Source organism: Engystomops pustulosus, chromosome 7, assembly GCF_040894005.1.
Source record: "Engystomops pustulosus chromosome 7, aEngPut4.maternal, whole genome shotgun sequence".
Lineage (NCBI taxonomy): Eukaryota > Metazoa > Chordata > Amphibia > Anura > Leptodactylidae > Engystomops > Engystomops pustulosus.
This window is the reverse complement of record NC_092417.1, coordinates 156,257,758-156,282,214: the sequence shown is the minus strand read 5'-3', so window position 1 is coordinate 156,282,214 and position 24,457 is coordinate 156,257,758. Positions and strand designations below refer to the sequence as shown.

The following is a 24,457-nucleotide window of genomic DNA, read 5'->3' as shown; positions in this document are numbered from 1 at the left end:
TCCTGCCAGATAGAAGATTATGTGACCAGAGCTCAGCTACTCCGTGCAGGCTCCGATCACATGAGGAGAGAGGAGACAGGGCTGCACAGTGTGGAGTCTGCAGCATGGAGCCGAGGGAGAAGCTTCCTGCTCTGTGCTGCCTTCTGTGTTACTGGAGCAGCTCCTCCCCCTCCTGTGTAGCTGCTAAACTCTGCTACATCAGTCGGACCTGGAGGGGGGGGGAGCAGGGGAGCACATGTCAGCCTGGACCAGCCTCTACTCAGCCCTGCAGTCAGTGACACTGAAAAGTATGTATGTTATGTGTAGTGTGTATGTAGGTGTGATGTCTGATCTATATGTGAACACTGTGTGCATGCCTATTTAAATGTATAATGTATGAATGTAGTGTGTGTCAGTGTGTTTGCTTGCACAGTTCTATGGTTTGTGTTAAAACAACCATCCCCCCCCCCCCCCTGAACTGTATAATGCCTCCCCCCTTACACTGTATAAACTCCCACACTGTATAATGCCCCTACTCACAATGTATAACCTCCCACACTGTATAATGCCCCCCCCTTACACTGTATAACCTCCCACACTGTATAATGCCCCCCCCTACACTGTATAACCTCCCACACTGTATAATGCCCCCCCTTACACTGTATAACCTCCCACACTGTATAATGCTCCCCCTTACACTGTATAACCTCCCACACTGTATAATGCCCCCCCCTTACACTGTATAACCTCCCACACTGTATAATGCCCCCCCTACACTGTATAACCTCCCACACTGTATAATGCCCCCCCTTACACTGTATAACCTCCCACACTGTATAATGCCCCCCCTTACACTGTATAACCTCCCACACTGTATAATGCCCCCCCTTACACTGTATAACCTCCCACACTGTATAATGCTCCCCCTTACACTGTATAACCTCCCACACTGTATAATGCCCCCCCCTTACACTGTATAACCTCCCACACTGTATAATGCCCCCCCTTACACTGTATAACCTCTCACACTGTATAATGCCCCCCCTTACACTGTATAACCTCCCACACTGTATAATGCCCCCCCTACACTGTATAACCTCCCACACTGTATAATGCCCCCCCTACACTGTATAACCTCCCACACTGTATAACCTCCCACACTGTATAATGCCCCCCCTTACACTGTATAACCTCCCACACTGTATAATGCTCCCCCTTACACTGTATAACCTCCCACACTGTATAATGCCCCCCCTTACACTGTATAACCTCCCACACTGTATAATGCCCCCCCTTACACTGTATAACCTCCCACACTGTATAATAACCCCCCCTACACTGTATAACCTCCCACACTGTATAATAACCCCCCCTACACTGTATAACCTCCCACACTGTATAATGCCCCCCCCCCCTTACACTGTATAACCTCCCACACTGTATAATGCCCCCCCTTACACTGTATAACCTCCCACACTGTATAATGCCCCCCCCCTTACACTGTATAACCTCCCACACTGTATAATGCCCCCCCCCTTACACTGTATAACCTCCCACACTGTATAATGCCCCCCCATACACTGTATAACCTCCCACACTGTATAATGCCCCCCCTTACACTGTATAACCTCCCACACTGTATAATGCCCCCCCTTACACTGTATAACCTCCCACACTGTATAATGCCCCCCCTTACACTGTATAACCTCCCACACTGTATAATGCCCCCCCTACACTATATAACCTCCCACACTATATAATGCCCCCCCTTACACTGTATAACCTCCCACACTGTATAATGGCCACCCTTACACTGTATAACCTCCCACACTGTATAATGCCCCCCCTTACACTGTATAACCTCCCACACTGTATAATGCCCCCCCTTACACTGTATAACCTCCCACACTGTATAATGCCCCCCCTTACACTGTATAACCTCCCACACTGTATAATTCCCCCCCTACACTGTATAACCTCCCACACTGTATAATGACCCCCTTACACTGTATAACCTCCCACACTGTATAATGCCCCCCCTTACACTGTATAACCTCCCACACTGTATAATGCCCCCCCTTACACTGTATAACCTCCCACACTGTATAATGCCCCCCCCCTTACACTGTATAACCTCCCACACTGTATAATGCCCCCCCCTACACTGTGTAACCTCCCACACTGTATAATGCCCCCCCTTACACTGTATAACCTCCCACACTGTATAATGCCCCCCCTTACACTGTATAACCTCCCACACTGTATAATGCCCCCACCTTACACTGTATAACCTCCCACACTGTATAATGCCCCCCCTTACACTGTATAACCTCCCACACTGTATAATGCTCCCCCTTACACTGTATAACCTCCCACACTGTATAATGCCCCCCCTTACACTGTATAACCTCCCACACTGTATAATGCCCCCCCCTACACTGTATAACCTCCCACACTGTATAATGCCCCCCCCCCTTACACTGTATAACCTCCCACACTGTATAATGCCCCCCCTTACACTGTATAACCTCCCACACTGTATAATGCCCCCCCTTACACTGTATAACCTCCCACACTGTATAATGCCCCCCCTTACACTGTATAACCTCTCACACTGTATAATGCCCCCCCTTACACTGTATAACCTCCCACACTGTATAATGCCCCCCCTTACACTGTATAACCTCCCACACTGTATAATGCCCCCCCTTACACTGTATAACCTCTCACACTGTATAATGCCCCCCCTTACACTGTATAACCTCCCACACTGTATAATGCCCCCCCTTACACTGTATAACCTCCCACACTGTATAATGCCCCCCCTTACACTGTATAACCTCCCACACTGTATAATGCCCCCCCCTTACACTGTATAAACTCCCACACTGTATAATGCCCCCTTACACTGTATAACCTCCCACACTGTATAATGCCCCCCCCCTTACACTGTATAACCTCCCACACTGTATAATGCCCCTAGTCACAATGTATAACCTCCCACACTGTATAATGCCCCTAGTCACAATGTATAACCTCCCACACTGTATAATGCCCCCCCTACACTGTATAACCTCCCACACTGTATAATGCCCCCCCTTACACTGTATAACCTCCCACACTGTATAATGCCCCCCCTACACTGTATAACCTCCCACACTGTATAATGCCCCCCCTTACACTGTATAACCTCCCACACTGTATAATGCCCCCCCCTTACACTGTATAACCTCCCACACTGTATAATGCCCCCCCTTACACTGTATAACCTCCCACACTGTATAATGCCCCCCCTTACACTGTATAACCTCCCACACTGTATAATGCCCCCCCTTACACTGTATAACCTCCCACACTGTATAATGCCCCCCCTTACACTGTATAACCTCCCACACTGTATAATGCCCCCCCTTACACTGTATAACCTCCCACACTGTATAATGCCCCCCCTTACACTGTATAACCTCCCACACTGTATAATGCCCCCCCTTACACTGTATAACCTCCCTGCACTGTATAATGCCCCCCCCTTACACTGTATAACCTCCCACACTGTATAATGCCCCCCCCTTACACTGTATAACCTCCCACACTGTATAATGCCCCCCCCCTTACACTGTATAACCTCCCAAACTGTATAATGCCCCTACTCACAATGTATAACCTCCCACACTGTATAATGCCCCCCCCTTACACTGTATAACCTCCCACACTGTATAATGCCCCCCCTTACACTGTATAACCTCCCACACTGTATAATGCCCCCCCTTACACTGTATAACCTCCCACACTGTATAATGCCCCCCCTACACTATATAACCTCCCACACTATATAATGCCCCCCCTTACACTGTATAACCTCCCACACTGTATAATGGCCACCCTTACACTGTATAACCTCCCACACTGTATAATGCCCCCCCTTACACTGTATAACCTCCCACACTGTATAATGCCCCCCCTACACTGTATAACCTCCCACACTGTATAATGCCCCCCTTACACTGTATAACCTCCCACACTGTATAATGCCCCCCCTTACACTGTATAACCTCCCACACTGTATAATGCCCCCCCTACACTGTATAACCTCCCACACTGTATAATGCCCCCCCTTACACTGTATAACCTCCCACACTGTATAATGCCTCCCCCCTACACTGTATAACCTCCCATACTGTATAATGCCCCCCCCCTTACACTGTATAACCTCCCACACTGTATAATGCCCCCCCTTACACTGTATAACCTCCCACACTGTATAATGCCCCCCCCCCTTACACTGTATAACCTCCCACACTGTATAATGCCCCCCCTTACACTGTATAACCTCCCACACTGTATAATGCCCCCCCTTACACTGTATAACCTCCCACACTGTATAATGCCCCCCCTTACACTGTATAACCTCCCACACTGTATAATGCCCCCCCTTACACTGTATAACCTCCCACACTGTATAATGCCCCCCCTTACACTGTATAACCTCCCACACTGTATAATGCCCCCCCTTACACTGTATAACCTCCCACACTGTATAATGCCCCCCCTACACTGTATAACCTCCCACACTGTATAATGCCCCCCCTTACACTATATAACCTCCCACACTGTATAATGCCCCCCCATACACTGTATAACCTCCCACACTGTATAATGCCCCCCCTTACACTGTATAACCTCCCACACTGTATAATGCCCCCCCTACACTGTATAACCTCCCACACTGTATAATGCCCCCCCATACACTGTATAACCTCCCACACTGTATAATGCCCCCCCTTACACTGTATAACCTCCCACACTGTATAATGCCCCCCCCTTACACTGTATAACCTCCCACACTGTATAATGCCCCCCCCCTCACACTGTATAACCACCCACACTGTATAATGCCCCTACTCACAATGTATAACCTCCCACACTGTATAATGGCCACCCTTACACTGTATAACCTCCCACACTGTATAATGCCCCCCCTTACACTGTATAACCTCCCACACTGTATAATGCCCCCCCCCCCCTCACACTGTATAACCACCCATTACACTGTATAATTTTTGGCACTTGCTTTTATAAAACTGTTTGGTGGTGAATACCATACTGTTCAGCCTGTTAATAAATGTTAATTTTATGGTTAAAACAAAAATTTACATTTTTTTTCCAATATAAGACATACCCCGAAAGTAAGACATAGTGGGACTTTTGGGGGTAAAAAGAATGTAAGACACACTGTCTTACTTTCGGGGAAACACGGTATGATATTATTGAGTAGAAAAACTGACAAGAAAAACACATTCAGTATACAGATACGTATTTAACCTCTTAACGCTCAGCGTCCGATATATCGGACGCTGAGCTCAGTGACTTAGCGCTCAGCCGAACCGGCATCGGGAAACACGGGGTGCCGGCTGTGACTGATAGCCGGCACCCCAGTGTAACACCCGCGATCGGAGTTGTCTCGCGGGTGATTAACCCGTTAAATGCCGCGGGTGATTAACCCGTTAAATGCCGCGGTCATCGCGACCGCGGCATCTAACATGCATCTGGGGTGTCTTTCCCCCACGATCGCCCCCCCGAATCATTTTCGGGGGGCACCGATCATTGCTACGGTATCACTGGGGTCCGATCTGGACCCCAGTGTTACCTGCAGGAACTGCTGGTAAGATGGAGTCTGTGACGTCATCTTACTGGCATAGTGCCACCCTATGCAAGTGCATAGGCTGACACTGATAATGCCCTGCAATACATAAGTATTGCAGGGTATTATTATGAACAAGCAATCAGATGATTGCTTGCTCATTTCCCATGGTGGAAAAAGTGAAAAAGTAAAAAAAAAATTATTCAATAAAAAAATAAAGTAATAAATCACCAAAAATGCCCAAAAGCCCCAAAACATATAAAGAGATATATAACTAAAAAAAAAAGTCTAAATCATAACACAAACCCCACATATATAGTATCACCGCGTCCGTAACAACCCGTAGAATAAAAATAAATAATTATTGAACCCGCACGATGAACGCCGTAAAAGAAAACTGTTATAAACCCTCCAAAAATTATGATTTTTACCTATTCAATCCCATCAAAAAAACATATGTACTCTAGAATGATACCCTGTTTCCCCTAAAATAAGACATCACCCGAAAGCAAGACCTAGTACAATTTTGTTCAGGCTTAGAAATACAAGGCCTCCCCTGAAAATAAGACCCAGAGGCCGCCAGTGCAGCAACCCCCACCTCCTTCCTCTTGCCATACACTAGTATTAGTAAATCTTTTAGATGCTGCAGAAGGTTGTGACATGGGGAAGAATTCATGCAATTATATCACTGACTGTTGTGTTGCAAATGTGATCCCAGCAGCTCCCAGGATAAGAAGGGTCATTTATGGAAAGTGCGAGAACATGAGAGACTGGGGCCAATGATTCTAATAGAAAAGGAGTCACAAGAAATACAGCATGAAATTCAGATTTGGAGATATCATAAGGATGTTAGATAAGTAGATTTTTTGTTCATCGATAAATAGAAATTCTTGTACATGGAAAAATAAGACATCCCCTGAAAATAAGACCTAGTGCCTCTTTAGGAGCAAAAATTTATATAAGACACTGTCTTATTTTCAGGGAAACAGGGTACTAGTACAACGTGTCCCGCAAAAAACAAGCCATCAACCAGCTCCGTAGCCAAAAACGTAACAAAGTTATGCCACTTGGAAGATGGCAATACAAAAATGATAGATTTTTCCCCACAATAGGGTTTTATTTTACAAATTTAGTAAAACGCAAGAAAATATATTCGTGTCTGGTATCCCCGTTATCGTATCGACCCATAGAATGAAGATAATATGATTATTAGTCTATACGGTGAACACCACAAAAAAAAAAAGTAAAAACACCAGTAGAGAATTGATGCTTTTCTACTCCTGCTCTCAAAAAGAAGTTCCTAAATTTTCAACAATAGGTGATACCAACCCCAAAATGGTAACATTGGAAAAAGCATCTCATCCCGCAAAAAAAATGCCATCACATGGCCCAAATAACGGAAAAGCGAAAATTTTACAGCCTTCAAAAGAGGCCAATGAGGAAAGTAAAATCCTGGCAGCTGCAGGGCACTCCTTCCCTTCTGCGCCTCACTGTGTGCCCATAAAACAAGTCACGGCCACATGTGGGGGGTCTCTGCACTCGGGAGAAATTGTAGAACAAATTGTATGGTGGGTTTTGTATTTTTATCTTTTGGAAATGTGTAAATTTTAGGGCTAAATGAACGTATAACCGGCACAATTTGACTATTCTAAATTTCGCCTCCATTTTGATGTAATTACTATGAAGATCTCAAGGGGTTAACAATCTTCGTAAAATCTGTTTCTGATAGCTTCAGGGGTGCAGATTTGAAATTGGGTTGGTTATATGGGGGGTTTTGATGCTAAATATGTAAATTTTCATTCAAAACTGTATTTATCCCCAAAATAGTCAATTCTGAAAATCCGGAAAAGCGCTATTCGATTTGTAAGCCGCGTGACATCAAAATATATTATCCAGACATTTCAAAAATGGTGAAAATGTAAAGTAGACACATGGGAAATGTTATTCAGCAATTTATTTAGGTGGTACATCTATCTGCCTGAAAACGCAATGATTTCAAATTTCAAAAATGGCAAATTTTTCAGAAAATTCATCATATTTTCTTTTTTTTTGTAAATAAACGCAAAACTTATCAGCCAAAATTTACCACTAAAATGAAGTACAACATGTGGGTAAAAAACAATCTCAGAATCGTTTTGATAAGTAACAGTGTTCAAAAGTTATAACCATATAAAACGACGCATGTCAGAACCCAAAAAATGGGACTGAGCCTTAAGCTGTAAAATGGCTGCGTCCTTAAGGGGTTAAAAATAGAAAAAAGAGCAGTGGATAACAGGGGAGCAGCAAGCACTAGTAGCGGAGAAAAATCCGATAATGTAAACAAGCAAAAACTAGTGCGTGCTCACTTCCTGGCTCGATGGACTCCTTCAACCCCTTGTCACTCGTTTATCTGGATACATCAGGGACAGCAAATCTGTACTCTCAGCTATGCTAAATTTTACATGGTCCTCTGACTATACCTGGCTGTTGTGTGATGTCACAGCCCTGTGCACATCCATTTCACATGGACCAGCGTGCAGGTGGTGGCTCACCATTTACAGCATTACAGTACTTATGCACCTCCCCTGCGGGAATACATTGGGGGTCATTTACTAAGGGCCCGATTTTCCCGATGTGTTACCCGAATATTTCCGATTTGCGCCGATTTTACCTGTATTGCCCCGGGATTTTGGCGTACGCGATCGCAGTGTGGCGCATCGGCGCCGGCATGCGCGCGACGGAAACCGGGGGGCGTGGTCGAACGAAAACGAAAATGTGTCGCGGAGCTGGCACTTACCTTCACTCAGCCGGCCTAGGTGAACTCCAGTGCGTTCCAATGCTCTTCAGCGCAGCAGCGCCACCTGGTGGACGGCGGAGGAACTGCCTTAGTGAATCTCGGCCGGACCCGAATCCACCACAGAGAACACGCTGCTGGATCGCGAATGGGCCGGGTAAGTAAATCTGCCCCATTGTGTTGGTCCTCATGTTTCTGCTCACCAATCATTTTTTTACATTTGACAATGTTTTCTATTTACAACGTGTTGGTTGCCCAACGGGATTGTGTTTTTCCCCTTCACTTGCCAATTTGTATATGGCCCTATGGGAGGAAAAATCTTTGTTTAACGCCTCAAATCCCTTTGCTCCTTTCATAATATGGTACGGTAGATACATCAACGACTGTCTCCTAGTGTGGTCTGGACACCGGGAGACATTGGGGCAAATTTACTTACCCGGCCCATTCGCGATCCAGCGGCGCGTTCTCTGCTCTGGATTCGGGTCCGGCCGGGATTTAAGAAGGTAGTTCCTCCGCCGTCCACCAGGTGGCGCTGCTGTGCTGAAAGTCATCTCATCGCGCCGGAATGCACCACCTCGGACCAGGTGAAGGTAAGCGCTCCCCAAGCGACACTTTTTCGGTTTTTAAATGCGGCGGTTTTTCCGAATACGTCGGGTTTTCGTTCGGCCACGCCCCCCGATTTCCGTCGCACGCATGCCGGCGCCGATGCGCCACAATCCGATCGCATGCGCCACAATCCCGGGGCAATTCAGGTACAATCGGCGCAAATCGGAAATATTCGGGTAACACGTCGGGAAACCGCGAATCGGGCCCTTAGTAAATGACCCCCATTGTCGATTTTATCTCCTACATGCATATCCTACATAAATAACGACTTTAACCTCACATTCACATCAGGAGGAGTCCATTTTATTCCTTGACATCGCACTTTCAGGTGACACCTCACAGAATAAAGTTACCACCAAACTTTTGCGCTGATAGTTGCCATCCCAGCCATGCAGTTAGAAATCTCCCCATAAGGGAATAGATCCGTGCCAAAAGAGCTTCTTCCACTATTGAAGCTTTTCACACTAGTTGTGATGACCTGAAATCCCGCTTCCGGGCCAGGGGTTACAATAATTCCATCTGTAACCGGGCCAAAAGAATCGTAGATTCTCAATCACGCACTGATCTCTTATTGGACAGACCCAATGTGGCTTCTAAATACTCCAATAGACCATATTTTAGTACCAAATTCTGTAACCAATACCAAGAGATCACCGCGATTGTCAGAAAATACTTACCTATATTACAACATAAAGACATCCTGAGAGATATTCTAAGTGAAGGTGTTGGGGTAGGATATAAGATATCCTCTTTTAGTGTGCGTTGTGTGAGACACTGAAGGGGTTAACTGTGGATGGGCGGTATATTTCCCTAGGTTTCGCTATTATGTGAGTGCTGAGGTTGTGTTGTCCAGCACCTTGGACACAGGTGGTGGGAACAGCCCAATCAGCCCGCATAAAGCCGCTCAGCAGAGCCGAAAGTGTTCTCTCTGGAAGGAGGCTGGAGAGCACACAGCCCTGACCTCTGTGCCTGAAACAGCGAAAGTGTTTTGTTAGTGGTGAGTCAGAGAACCATTGTATAGTTAGCACCCTGACGGGTAGGATATTATTTTGTTTTTTATGCCTGAATGTGAAGGCTGTTTTATTTTGTTCCTGCTGAAATAAACGCAGGCGAGACCTGTTTTGGACTGTACTTTGGTGTCACTGTCGTGAACTGCATCCCAGCACCCCGCTACCACGGTCTCTACTGGGCCAAATCTTCCACATATGGTGCTTCGGATTGCGGGCAGTTCAAAAGACACACACCTGAAAGGCTCGCTACATCCTGCAACATTGCATGGCCTGGGTGAAAGCAGCAGGCAAATTGCAGGATAAAGCCAAGATGGAGGACTTTATTAAATACCTGCAAGAGGAGTCCAGGGCTAATCGGCAGCAGCAGCAGGAAGAGTCCCAGGCTAATCGGCAGCTGCAGCAAGCCATGCTCCAGCAGCAGGAGGAGAGGTCCCGCCAGCAGCAAGCCATGTTCCAGCAGCAGGAGGAGAGGTCCCGCCAGCAGCAAGCCATGTTCCAGCTGCAGGTGGAGAGGACCCGCCAGCAGCAGGAAGAGTCCCGAGCCATGTTCCAGCTGATGATGGAAAAGTTTTCCGGCATTATGGCAGCACCGCAAGCGATGACTACTGAGGGGTCCCATACTGGTTTGCAAGGTTACCCGGTTGTCCAGCGTTCCGTACGGGCTGCAGTACAAAAGGCTTTACAAAAAATGACGGCGACCGACGACGTGGAGGCGTATCTCACTGTGTTCGAGCGAGTAGCTGAGCGAGAGGAGTTGCCAGCTGAGCAGTGGGCAGATGTCCTGGCACCGTTCCTGACGGGCGAAGCGCAGAAGGCTTACTACGACCTGAGTGAAACGGAGGCCCGTGAGTACCCCCAGCTAAAGGCGGAGGTTCTGGCTCGTCTTGGGGTCACAATTCAAGTTCGTTCCAGCCGGGTCCACCAGTGGGCTTACTCAGAAAAACTACCCCCACGCTCCCAAATGCATGACCTGATCCATCTAGTCCGGAAGTGGCTACAACCAGAGGACTGCACCCCAGCACAGATGGTAGAGAGAGTGGTTCTTGACAAGTTCACCCGTTCTCTGCCCTCTCGGCTCCAGCGATGGGTTGGACAGGCCGGTCCCACAAATGCTGAGGAACTCGTGTCCCTAGTAGAGAGATATCGGGCTACGGAGGATCTTCTACTTACCTCTCCCACACGAAGCAGTGCCAGTGACAAGGTCACCAAACCATCTGGCAAGACTACTACTGCGGAAAAGGGGAGACAGGTCAGGTTGGGAGGGGGTTCATTGGGGGGCGTGGATACCCAGAAACCCAGTGAGGCTCGGGACAGAGGTCATAGCCGTATCCAGTGCTGGCGATGCCATGAAATGGGCCATATTGCTGCCAACTGTCCCCTGTCAGTGGAGCCAATGGACTGCAACCAGACCCGGCGAGTGTCACTGTTTGCCCGGCCGGTTCTGGCAGCCGAGTCGGTCACGGATGCAGAACCCCAAGTGTGTATGGTCACAATCGGGGGTCACACAGTGGAAGCCTTGCTAGACTCAGGGAGTCTGGTCACCCTGGTGCGGGGAACTTTGGTTGATCCTGGACTATATAGTGGGTGGAAAGTGGGAGTGTTGTGTATACATGGGGACACTCGCGAATATCCCACTGCTGTCATCAACCTACATACACCTTGTGGTACTATTACCCATGAAGTGGGGGTGGTGGGGACCCTGTTTCATGAGGCTATTATCGGCAGAGACTTACCGGTGTTTTGGGACCTCTGGAGACGAAGACCCACTCCAGGTGCTGTTGCAGATAATGGACATCAGGTATGTCCGGCCTTGGCCCCTGAACCCTTTGAGGCCGATGTACCCACACCAGCAGTAGGGGTGACCCCATGTGATGAACTCTCTCCCCTAGAGGTCCTAGCTGGTGAGGTCGAGGGCCACGAGGAGGTAGCCGACCTGCCGGACCTTGAGATTTCCCGTGAAAATTTTGGGGCTGCACAGCTACAGGACCCTACCTTGTTTAAAGCACGGGAGAATGTTAAAGTGATAAATGGGGTACTCCAAATACCAGGGGCTGACAAAATATACCCCCGAATGGTGATTGTTGGGGAACTGTTGTACAGGGTTGACCAGATACGGGGTGAGGAGGTTGAGCAACTTGTAGTACCCCAATCTCACCGTAGGCTGGTGCTAGATTTGGCACATAAACAGGTGCTGGGAGGGCACTTAGGTGCTGAGAAGACCCGAGAGAGGATCCTGCAGAGATTTTTCTGGCCCGGGGTGTGGGAGGAGGTAAGCCGGTATTGTAGCTCCTGCCCTGAGTGCCAACTTACTGCCCCGGTGTCCCTCTTTAGGAGTCCTCTGGTACCGTTACCAATCATAGAGGTACCGTTTGAACGGGTTGCAATGGATTTGGTTGGCCCCATAGTCAAGTCTACAAGGGGGCACCAGTACATCCTGGTTATCCTGGACTATGCTACGCGGTACCCGGAGGCAATCCCGTTAAGGAACACCTCCTCCAAAAACATTGCTAGGGAGCTGTTCCAGGTATTCTCCCGTACAGGCCTCCCCAAGGAAATCTTGACTGACCAGGGAACCCCATTCATGTCTAGAGTAATGAAGGAGATGTGTAAATTACTCCAGGTTAAACAGCTCCGCACCTCTGTGTATCATCCTCAGACAGATGGCCTGGTCGAGAGGTTTAACAAGACCTTGAAGGGGATGCTAAAGAGGGTGGTCAGCAAAGATGGGAAGGACTGGGATTGTTTGTTGCCCTATTTGATGTTTGCCATACGTGAAGTTCCCCAGTCCTCCACGGGTTTCTCACCCTTTGAGCTGTTATATGGCCGTTCCCCACGTGGGCTTTTGGATGTAGCCAAGGAGACCTGGGAACAGGAGAGGACCCCCCACCGTAGTGTGATAGAACACGTCTCCCTTATGCAGGACCGCATAGCGGCGGTAATGCCCCTTGTAAAGGAGCACATGACAAGGGCACAAGAGGCCCAGTCTAGGGTCTACAATAGGTCAGCCAGACTCAGGACCTTTAACCCAGGCGACAGAGTGCTAGTTCTGGTGCCCACCGTTGAGAGCAAGTTCTTGGCAAAATGGCAAGGACCATATGAGGTCATGGAGAAAGTGGGGGAGGTAAACTACAAGGTATCTCAGCCGGGGAGGAGGAAACCCGAACAGATATACCACGTGAACCTCCTAAAGCCATGGAGGGAAAGAGAGTCCCTGATGGCCGTGGGAGTAGAAAAAGCGTCTGTCCCCAAGAAGGGGACACCGGAGGTAGGTGTACCCGATGCCAAGGTGCCTGAAGTACGGATCTCGGAGTCCCTCTCCAGGGCCCAGATTCAGGAAGCGAAGGAGTTTGTGCTCCGAAACGTGGATGTGTTCTCTAAGTTACCGGGCCGTACTTCAGTCATCAAGCATGACATCATAACCGAACCCCACATCCGGGTACACCAAAAACCCTACCGGGTACACCAAAAACCCTACCGGGTCCCTGAAGCGCGCCGGCTTGCCATATCCGTAGAAGTCCGGCAGATGTTAGACCTGGGGGTTATCGAGGAGTCTAAAAGTGACTGGTCGAGTCCTATTGTGTTGATTCCCAAACCTGATGGTTCCCTACGGTTCTGCAATGACTTTAGGAAGTTGAACGAGGTGTCCAAATTTGATTCTTATCCCATGCCCAGGGTTGACGAGTTGATAGAACGACTTGGACAGGCTAGGTTCTTCTCCACCCTTGACCTGACGAAAGGGTATTGGCAGGTACCCCTTACTGACAAGGCCAAAGAGAAGACCGCTTTTGTTACTCCTGATGGGCTTTTTCAGTACGTGGTACTCCCCTTTGGGCTACATGGGGCTCCCGCCACATTCCAGAGGTTAATGGTTCTCGTGCTAAAACCTCACCGGAGATATGCCTCAGTCTACCTGGATGACATCATAGTTTATAGTAACGATTGGGAGAGTCACCTGGCCAAGGTGCAAGCAGTGGTAGACTCCCTGAGGGCAGCAGGGTTAACAGCGAACCCCCAAAAATGTGCACTGGGTCTGGAAGAGGCCCGTTACCTGGGGTACCGTATTGGGCGAGGTGTCATCAAACCCCAAGTAAATAAAGTGGAGGCGATCCAGCAGTGAGGGCTTTCCTAGGCATAGTGGGCTATTATCGCCGATTTATCCCCGATTTTGCTACCATAGCGGCACCCCTGACTGACCTGACCAAGGGTAGCAGGGCGGTGATGGTAAAGTGGAGTGAAGAGGCTGAGGGGGCGTTTCAGCGACTTAAGACGGTTTTGTGCGAGGGACCGGTACTGATCACCCCTAACTTCACCAAGACCTTTATTGTGCAGACTGACGCTTCTGACGTGGGATTAGGGGCTGTCCTGTCCCAAGTAGTGGAGGGTGAGGAACATCCCATGACATTCCTGAGCCGCAAGCTCACACCCCCTGAGAAGAACTATAGTATAGTTGAGAGGGAGTGCTTAGCGATAAAATGGGCTCTGAAATCCCTGAGTTATTACTTGCTAGGGCGACAGTTTACACTAGTGACCGATCACTCTCCCCTCACCTGGATGAGTCAGGCTAAAGAGAGGAACGCCAGGGTCACAAGGTGGTTCCTAATGTTGCAGAATTTCAAATTCACGGTGGAACATCGAGCAGGAAAGCTGCATGGGAATGCCGATGCCCTGTATCGTACCCACTGTCTGATGGCCAAAAGTGTTCGCCCCCACAGGGTCAAACAGAGGGGGAGGGTATGTGAGACACTGAAGGGGTTAACTGTGGATGGGCGGTAAGTGTTGTCTCTCTGGAAGGAGGCTGGAGAGCACGCAGCCTTGACCTCTGTGCCTGAAACAGCGAAAGTGTTTTGTTAGTGGTGAGTCAGAGAACCATTGTATAGTTAGCACCCTGACGGGTAGGATATTATTTTGTTTTTTATGCCTGAATGTGAAGGCTGTTTTATTTTGTTCCTGCAGAAATAAACGCAGGCGAGACCTGTTTTGGACTGTACTTTGGTGTCACTGTCGTGAACTGCATCCCAGCACCCCGCTACCACGGTCTCTACTGGGCCAAATCTCCCACAGTTGGCTCCGTGTTTCTAATCAATAAGCATGTGTGCACTTCGTAAGGAATAATTCAGACAACAGCTGATTTAGGTCTCACTCATGCTATCATTGCCAGGGGCAAATCTGCACTGCACAAGCTTTATTTGGATCCACAAATCTATATAGAAATTAGGAAAGAAGCAGAAGGGAGCAGAGAATTCCCAGCTCATGTAGTCTCTTGATTGGAGAACTGCTGCTGTTGCACATTGATGTCATTATCACATCACGCCCACATTCCTTTAGCCTCGATGTTTTGGTTATGATCCACAATGTCGGCGCCATCTTAGAATGTAGTCACTGTTATACTGCTTTTAGGAAAATAGGACAAGTAGAAATGACAGGATTTGATCTATCAGCTAGGTTTACCTTAAAGGGAACCTACCACCCCGATTCTACCTATAAAGGTAGAAGGGGTGGTAGGTGGATGGATGGGAAGTGAGGATAGCCCTTTTTTGGGCTAATCTTCACGTCCCGGGAGTGTCTTTTAGAAAACTTTATTACATGTATATGCAAATTTTTTTTTATGCGGCTACTGGGGCGTGGAGTAGCCGGACATGAGGCTACTAGTCGCGGCTACTCCACGCCCCAGTAGCCACGTTCCTCCGCCTACCAGGTAATCTTCTCCTGGTAGCTGCGTGCCCTCGTCCGAGTCCCCCGGCTACTGCGCATACGCAGTAGTTCAGGCCCTGGAGCCGCAGCCGAAGGCCCTGGAGCCGCGACTGGTAGCCTCATGACCGGCTACTCCACGACCCAGTAGCCGCATAAAAAAATTAGCATATACATGCAATAAAGTTTTCTAAAAGACACCCGGGATGTGAGGATTAGCCCAAAAAAGGGCTATCCTCACGTCCCATCCATCCACCTACCACCCCTTCTACCTTTATAGGTAGAATCGGGGTGGTAGGTGCCCTTTAACAAAGGCGTCACCTTTGTTTCCACACGAGCCTCCACTCTGGGCAACATATTGTCGCCAAATTGTTTTTTGTCACAAAGTGTGAACAAATCCTGGCTAACACACAAAGGCAGTTATTGTTGTGGTAGGAGTAGGTGCAACATATGCAGATACATGGTAAAAACCAACACTACACTATACGATCAGGACGTAGAGATTTGCCCCTTTCTAAACACTTCAATGATGCACGACATACAGAGAAACGCCCGCTGAAAAAACGTGAACTAAAATGGATATTCACACTTAATACTCTAAAACGGAATGGTCTCAATGTTGACTATAAATTGAATGTATTATAATAGGGGTAGAGGTTGGAGACTCACTAGGGGGGTTTTGTGATTCCTTTAGGATACAGTCGTATATGTGAATTGACACATTGGGGCAGATTTACTTACCCGGTCCATTCGCGATCCAGCGGCGCGTTCTCTGCGGTGGATGCGGGCCCTGCCGGGATTCATTAAGGCAGTTCCTCCGACGTCCACCAGGTGGCGCTGCTGTGCTGAAGAGCATCGGAACGCACTCAAGTTCACCGGCCTATTCCAAGTGAAGGTAAGTGCAAGCTCCGCGACACTTTTCTTTTTTTAAATGCGGCGGTTTTTCCGAATCCGTCGGGTTTTCATTCGGCCACGCCCCCGATTTCCATCGTGTGCATGCCAGCGCCGATGCACCACAATCCGATCGCGTGCGCCAAAATCCCGGGGAAATCGGCAAAATCGGAAATATTCGGGTAACACGTCAGGAAAACGCAAATCGGGCCCTTAGTAAATGACCCCCATTAAGTGTACTTGTACATATATATATTGACATATATTTTCTTATCCTTTTCAGATTAAATATTTATATAGAAATTGATCCTACGTGGACGACCTCCGTGTTTTTCCTCCTTATTACTCACAGTTTATTTAATGTGTGTATATAAATGTGCCATACTTTTATACATTCAGCCGTCCTTATATTATGCATTGGCCACAAACTCTGTCTGCTGTCTTTCACAGAGTCTACCTCCTGGAAGGATATTTATATGCTAATGTGAGGTCACAATGTTGGGGCTCCATACATTGGGGCATCCCAGACCCCCTTGCTATTTATTTATTTTAGCGCTCTGAATTATGGGTGACTTTGTACAATGATCTATTTGTATTGACTAAGCGGACTAGTGCGCCATTTCTAGTATTCATACAAGCTTCATTCATTCTTCTGGCTGTAATCCTATGATCGTGCGACACTTTGTCACGGACACTTTGGGGCAGATTTACTTACCTGGTCCTGACGCGATCCCGCGATGCGTTGTCCGATGAGGATTCGGGTCTGCCGCAATTCACTAAGATCGTGTGCCCGAATTCCTGCATCCATAGCTTCTGTGCCGAGGTCCGCCGGAGTTCACCTGCTTCTTCCCGCTGCATGTAAGTGTCTTGCGACACAATTCTAAATGTTAAATCCTGCACGTTGTCCGAATCCGTCGGGTTGTCCGATGGCCCGCCCCCCGATCTGTGTCTCGTTCAAGCCGGCACCGATGCGCTAAAAATCCCATCGTGTGCGCCAAAATCCCAGGGCAATGCGACGCAAAACAGAAACGTTGGGAGACCAGATGAAAATTTGTCCGACGGACCCTTAGTAAATGAGCCCCTCTGTGTCTCGGCGGCTGTTTATTTGTCTCCATGAGAAGGGACTGGCACCTCTGTACCTAATGACGCAGGGGCAGCCAGGTACCTCCAGCTTGCGTTCCAGATATGCGTACCAGTAACATGCTGGGATCTATGCACACTTCCCTACAAACGGAGTAGCTACCGGAGGATTAAGAACACATAGGGGTACGTCTATCCACCATGCTCGGTGGATTTTTAAACACTTTGACACTTTATATTGCTATCATGTTTACAACCTATGCACAATATATGATCTTACTGCATCTGGCACTTTATAAGACAAATGTTTTATTATATTATTCTCTTGTATCCTTACACTGTATATATATATATATATATGTATATTTGTTTATATGATGAGACATATGCAACACATTATTGATGTTCACAACCTTGTAGGGTGGGATTTGTATGGTCACATGACCTGTGTATTTTGCATATATACTCACCTTCAGATACGTATGAAACAAATTGCACCAATTGTAACGGCACCAGATATTCTTTGCTGTGCAGCGAAAACCTTGAAAAAAATTCCAATTACTTTGAAATTGACAGGGAAAACGTATTTGCAACACTTTTTCTTACAAGTTTGGTTTTTGTGGCTATAACTGTGCGGTCCAAATGACACTTCCCATTTATTCTGTGGGTAGGTATGGTCACAGAAATACCAAATGTACTTTGAAAATAACCTTTTGTAAATGTTTTTATGCTGTATTGCCATTTTTGACACCCATAACATTTTTATACCTTAGTGTACGGAGTTTTTGTGGAATGAGCTGATGTTTTCACTGCAACGATTTTTGGTTCAAATTTTTATCTGTGGCAAAATGGGGAAAAAAAACCCCAAAAAACAGCAATTCGGCAATTTGGATGTTTTGTTTTTCATGACAGCCCGGCAGCATGGGATAATTCTTATATTTTGATATATTGGGCATTTTGGTAAGTGCAGCATTTTGATACCTTACATCTTTATGATTTTTATGATTTTATTGATGAGTGCAGTCATTTATCAGCAGAGGGGTCCGGGGGTTTATAATAAAGGACACCACACAGTAAGGAAGACACAGACACAATGAATAAATTACAATTAGTTTTTATTGCTATAATATATTTTTTTGGTTTTAATTTGAACCATCCAGTGTAATTTATAGGATTTACTGCATAAAAAGGTGTGAACCAGAGGAAGGCGAAAATAACCCCCATGTGAGGGGGAAAAAATTCCTTCCTGACCCCAAGAACTGGCGATCGGCTGCTCCCTGGTTCCCTGCAGTGATAGCGCTGGATGGGGCCCTGTCACACTCAGGCCGGCTGCACACGTGGACGCTCTATGAAAAACGGACTATACATTGGATGGATTTCAGGATGTAGCACAGTCCAGGGGATGGGACTCCCTGCATCACATATGCGTATGATGCACAAAGTCACCTCCTCTGCAATGTGCTCAGTCCTAAAATCCAGTCAGGATGTGGATAAACCAACAATGTGTGCAGCCGACCTTATACAGTGCGTTATCTTATATCTAACTTATTCTTCTATAACTATATAATTCTTATATAACTCTTATCTACCTTATATCTCTCTCTATATTATTCTTATCATACACACTATCACTGCTGACAGGTTCCCTTTAAAAGAGTTTTCTGAGCTAAAAATATTGATGACTGATCCTATGATTTCCCATTCTCTGTCTATCAGCGGCTGAGTACAGCTGATATGTGGGGGTGCTGGGTGCTGCCCCAATCTGATATTGAGGATCCATATTTCATATATATGTTATCCATAGCCCAGAAAACCCATTTGAACTACAATTTACTTAACTTTAGGGTTTTTATTTTTTTTCTTCTATACTTATCACTATGATCTATATTATTCTTATATGTTTTGTTCCTAACATTTTCTATAATACTTTCTATGACTATTACATACTACTTTTTCTACTACACTTTATATCTACTTCATAATAACTTAACTTTTATCATATTACTATATCTATATTATTCTTATAGCTTATTTATCTTAACTAAATATCTGTTATACCAGTCATATATATATTTCCTACATCTATTTCCAATTTTTTCACACATTTTTCTTCTATTTGACTATACTACTATACTTACTAGTTGTATCTACTGCTTATTTAGGTTTTATCCGATATCTTGCCCCTAACACACTGGGGGTCATTTACTAAGGGTCCGATTCGCGCATTTTCGTCGGGTTTCCCGTATTTTTCCGATTTGCGAAGTCTTTCCCTGAATTGCCGCGGGATTTTGCTGAACGCAAAATGGGGGGGGGGGGCGTGGCTGTCGGAAGACCCGATGGATTTGGAAAAGCCATGGAATTTAAAATAAAAATGTGTCGCTTGACACGCGCTTAACTGCACCAGGAATAGGAAAGTGAACTTCAGCGGACTTCAGCGCAGGAGCGACACCTGGTGGACATCGGGCGCACTACCATAGTGAAGAAGACCCGAATCCTCGACGGAGAACGCGCCGCTGGATCGCGACAGGACCGGGTAAGTAAATGTCCCCCACTGTGTCATACATTTTATATCCTATTACTAGCTTATAGTATATGTGATTCATTAATTATTCATATCACTTTTATTTTATGCTTCTAACACTATAATATCTATAATGTTTACACAGCTGTAAATAATGGAACTGGGAGGTCTATGTATGGGGAGCTGTATATAATGTAATGGGTGGGTCTGTGTATAGGGTCTGTATATAATGGAGCTAGAGGTGGGTCTGTGTATGGGGAGCTGTATATAATGGAACTGGAGGGGTCTGTGTATGGGGTCTGTATATAATAGAACTGGAGGAGTCTGTGTATGTGATTTGTATATAATGGAAATGTGGAAAATCTGTGTATGGGGAGCTGCATATATTTGTACTGGGGGGAATCTAAATCTGGGGGGGGGGGCTCTATAAAATGAAACTTGGGGGAATCTGTATATAAGAGGCCATATTTACTTCAATATGGGTGTTTTCTGTATATAGGGGCAGGATTTTAATTAAACTGGGAGCTGTATATGGAAGATGTATATAATGTAATTGGGGGTTCTGTATATTAGGGCTGAATATTATGATAATATGAGGCCTTTCTATTCTTGGGGGTTACATGATGTGTTTGCTTTGTGTTTTGAAACAGTGGCGCACAGTGGAAAAAACTCGTCACCAAAGTCTTAAGTGTTGGGTAAGTAGCAACGATAAGTGTTGATCATTAGTGTTTCCTGACGTGTTTGAACTGTATTTGAAAACACAATGAAAACTCATCATGTGAACCTGGGCGAGCACACGTCAGCGCACACGTCAGCGCGTTGGAGAGGAGGGGGGATTACGCTGCTCACCTCTTCCCTCTCCATAGTAAATAGCGCCGCACGGAGGCAAACATGGGGAATGGTAGAGCTCTATGCTCTATCTTTTCCCTGTGTATGGTTTGGTGTCACACGTGTGACCGGATACCTGTGGCCGGATATACATGCCCCCCACGGCTTGTGTGAATGGGGCCTAAGGCTGATCTGTGGGGTTGCTGGGTGCTGCACCAATCTGATACTGAAGACCTTTGTTTTGTATATATATGTTATCCATAGCCCAGAAAACCCATTTAAACTATAATTTACTTAACTTTAGGGGTTTTATTTTTTTTCTTCTATACATATAACTATATTATATTCTATATAATAGTTATATATTATAGTCTTACTACTATATTAGTCTTACTATTACTATAATCTATATTAGTCTTTTGAGTCATAACATTTTCTATAATACTATCACTATTACATACTACTATATCTAATATACTAAGTATCTTCATAATAACCAAAGGGGGTTTTCCCATTTCAGCAAATTAATGTTATTGTTTATATTATGAAAAGTTCTACAATTTTCCAATATACTTTTCCAATATACTTTATCACTATTACTAAAGGTTTTCTAGATCTCTACTTGCTGTCAGTGGACAGAAATCTGACCATGGTCACACAGGTGCACGGCTCGTTAGTGTCACAGAGAGTAATCAGAGCCGTGTGTTATAACGAGCCGTGCACCTGGGTGACCATGGTCAGATTTTTGGGAGTAAGCATAGAAGCTTTCTATACAATGACAGCAAGCAGAGATCTAGAAAACCTTCAGTAATTGATGGAAAAAGAATATTGGAAAATTGTATAACTTTTTATAAAACAAACAATAACTTTAATTTGCTGCAATGGGAAAATCCCTTTAATTCTTTTTATCACTATACCTATATTATTCTTTTCATATTGTTCTTATTAATCTTATACCAGTGATATTTATATCTATTTCCTACACCTATTCTAACTTTTTAAATAATTTTTCTTCTATTTAACTCTATTACTATACTTACTGGTTGTATCTACTTCTTATATATTGCCCCACGACACTGTCATATATATAATATTGTATCACTACCTTATACTAGATATAATTGATAAATTATTCCTATCACTTTTAGATTATGCTTCTAATTCTAAAGTATCTATATTACTTTCTATTTAAAATTTGACCATTTTTCAAGCCTCAAAACAATGTTAGTATCAATAAAAGCTCAAACAAAGCTTTGCTGTGATGACGTCACATATTAATGTGGCCCCGTACCATACATAGTTTTGGAGGCCAGAAAAATTAAAATTCTATATCAATCTTAAAGTTAGTTTGGGTTCACATAGTGTTTTTGCCATACATTGTAAGGATATATAGGGAGGACTCCATATATGCCAATACTGTATGATCCGTCCTCTGGTCCCTCCTCCTCCTCCCTGAATGCGGGGGGGGGAGAAGGGGGAGCATGAATATCGACAGAAGCCAGTGATAGGCTGCTACCGATTTTCAGGAAGTTTAACTAGTGATGTTACTGTGGTCCTCCCTGTGCGCATGTTCAGTGAAGGCAGGGAGGACGCATAATGCTGCATCCGCCCCCCCCCCCCCCTATAGATTTTAATGGCTTCCACTGAAGTGTCGCTCAGCAGGAGGGAGCAGGATGGAAAAACATAGCTTGTGGCGTCTTTCCATCCTGTTCGCTGCACAGTATACAATGTATATAATGTGCAGACAGAGGCAAAATGTATTTCTCTGTCTGCCAGTATATATCTGTGTATATGGAGGGAGTTTTTCCTGTGTATAAAAAATAACACTGTGTGAACTTAACCTTAACAAGGTCTTCATACAAAATTTCGGGGGAGCAGTGAGACCTATAATAGGTAGGACAAAAATAACGCAACTCATCTTCACACTATAAGATTTGTTAAGCGCTACAGAATATGTTGGGGCCAATGCCAGCATACCCGGGCAAGTTCCGGGGCCCAGAGCTGTGTGGAGGGCCCACTAGAGGCGAGAGAGGTGTCCAGGGATTCAGTTGAATAGAATAATATTGCCTTGGGGCACTTTCTCTGCTGCAAAACTTGGGCGGTACAGTACAGTAAAGGGGCTCGCGGGGGCTCTCTTCCCAGGGGCCTACTTATACCTGGAGCCAGCCCTGCATGGAGCTATGTGAATAAAGATTATCATTACTATTCCTCTATTTCAGTGCTGATTCTGGTCTCCATCGCACCGGAAGTGATGCCACATGACTGCTCATGAATTACCTGTAATAGCTGAAGAGGCCTGGACTGACAGCACTGGAATGGAGGAATGTATGAAGGTGAATTTTGCTGAATGTCTTACTCTTATGTGCTCCCCAGAAATTTTAAACAAAGCAATAAGACCCCCTAATATATTCTAAATGCTAACTATAATTTTTTTATGTGTTTTAATATGACTGGTCCTAAGTTATACTTACTGTACCTTAACTTACCTAAAGAGCCTAGAGATCCTGGCCCGTACTCTGTCCATGAACCTTCTTACAGGGATGCAGGACCCGGTGCAGCAGGATGTTTCCTCTTCCTCCTCTGCTGCTGCCTCCTCTGCAGGATCTTCTTCAGGTACTTCTGAAGTCTCAGCTTCAGGCTCTTCTGAAGTCTCCTCTGCAGGATCTTCTTCAGGTACTTCTGAAGTCTCCTCTGCAGGATCTTCTTCAGGTACTTCTGAAGTCTCAGCTCCAGGCTCTTCTGAAGTCTCCTCTGCAGATGTGTCCATCGCTGACTCCTCATCCAGGATCCTCACGCCATCATCAAGCTTCATGTAGATCGGCTGCAATAGATCAGAAAATGGTCAGTTTGATGGAATAATCTGAGAATTGTGTGTGAGATTTCTGTCTATATTTTATAAGTCTCTTACCCCGTCCTGGGAATCTTCATTGGAGTCTTCATCCTTGGAGAAGTAAAGAGAAAACATTGTATTAATTATAAGGAATCCTGGATCTGATCCATCCAAGTCCAGCATCTCCATAGTTTGTATGTTCTCACTGTCTTTACATTGTGATACAGTCACATCTATGATGACATTTCTGGATTTCTCTTCCATTACAGGAACAGAGAAGTAAATGTAAGTGTTGTCTCTGTGTGCAGCGCTACAGAACATGTGAGCGCTATATATGTAACTGGATGTACATTGTATAATTGTATCACATTGTCCTCGGTGGAGAACAGGCAGTGAAGTGAATGTGTCACCTTCTAGCATTGGGAATAGCAGCTATAGACATTCATGTGATGATATGAGGATTATATTATGTTGTATGTTCTGGGGGTTTGCTGGAAGGACTTACATAGCTCTCAAGGATCCGCAGTCCAATAGCTCTCGCCTGTTATAAGAATATTAAATATAAAAATCATAAATTATTAGTGAGTTTCTAATAATTCAACTTTAGATA

General features: G+C 45.7%; 1 long non-coding RNA gene across 2 annotated transcripts; it reads left to right on the top strand.

Moving 5' to 3' along the window:
- Positions 1-4: 4 nt before the first annotated feature.
- Positions 5-24,457, top strand: LOC140071157 (uncharacterized). Of its 2 annotated transcripts, none has more exons than XR_011849072.1 (4): positions 5-287; positions 20,840-20,884; positions 23,237-23,350; positions 23,510-24,457. It is a non-coding gene; the product is annotated as an uncharacterized lncRNA (long non-coding RNA). The 2 variants fall into 2 exon arrangements; XR_011849073.1 differs by having other exon boundaries at positions 7-287; positions 23,556-24,457.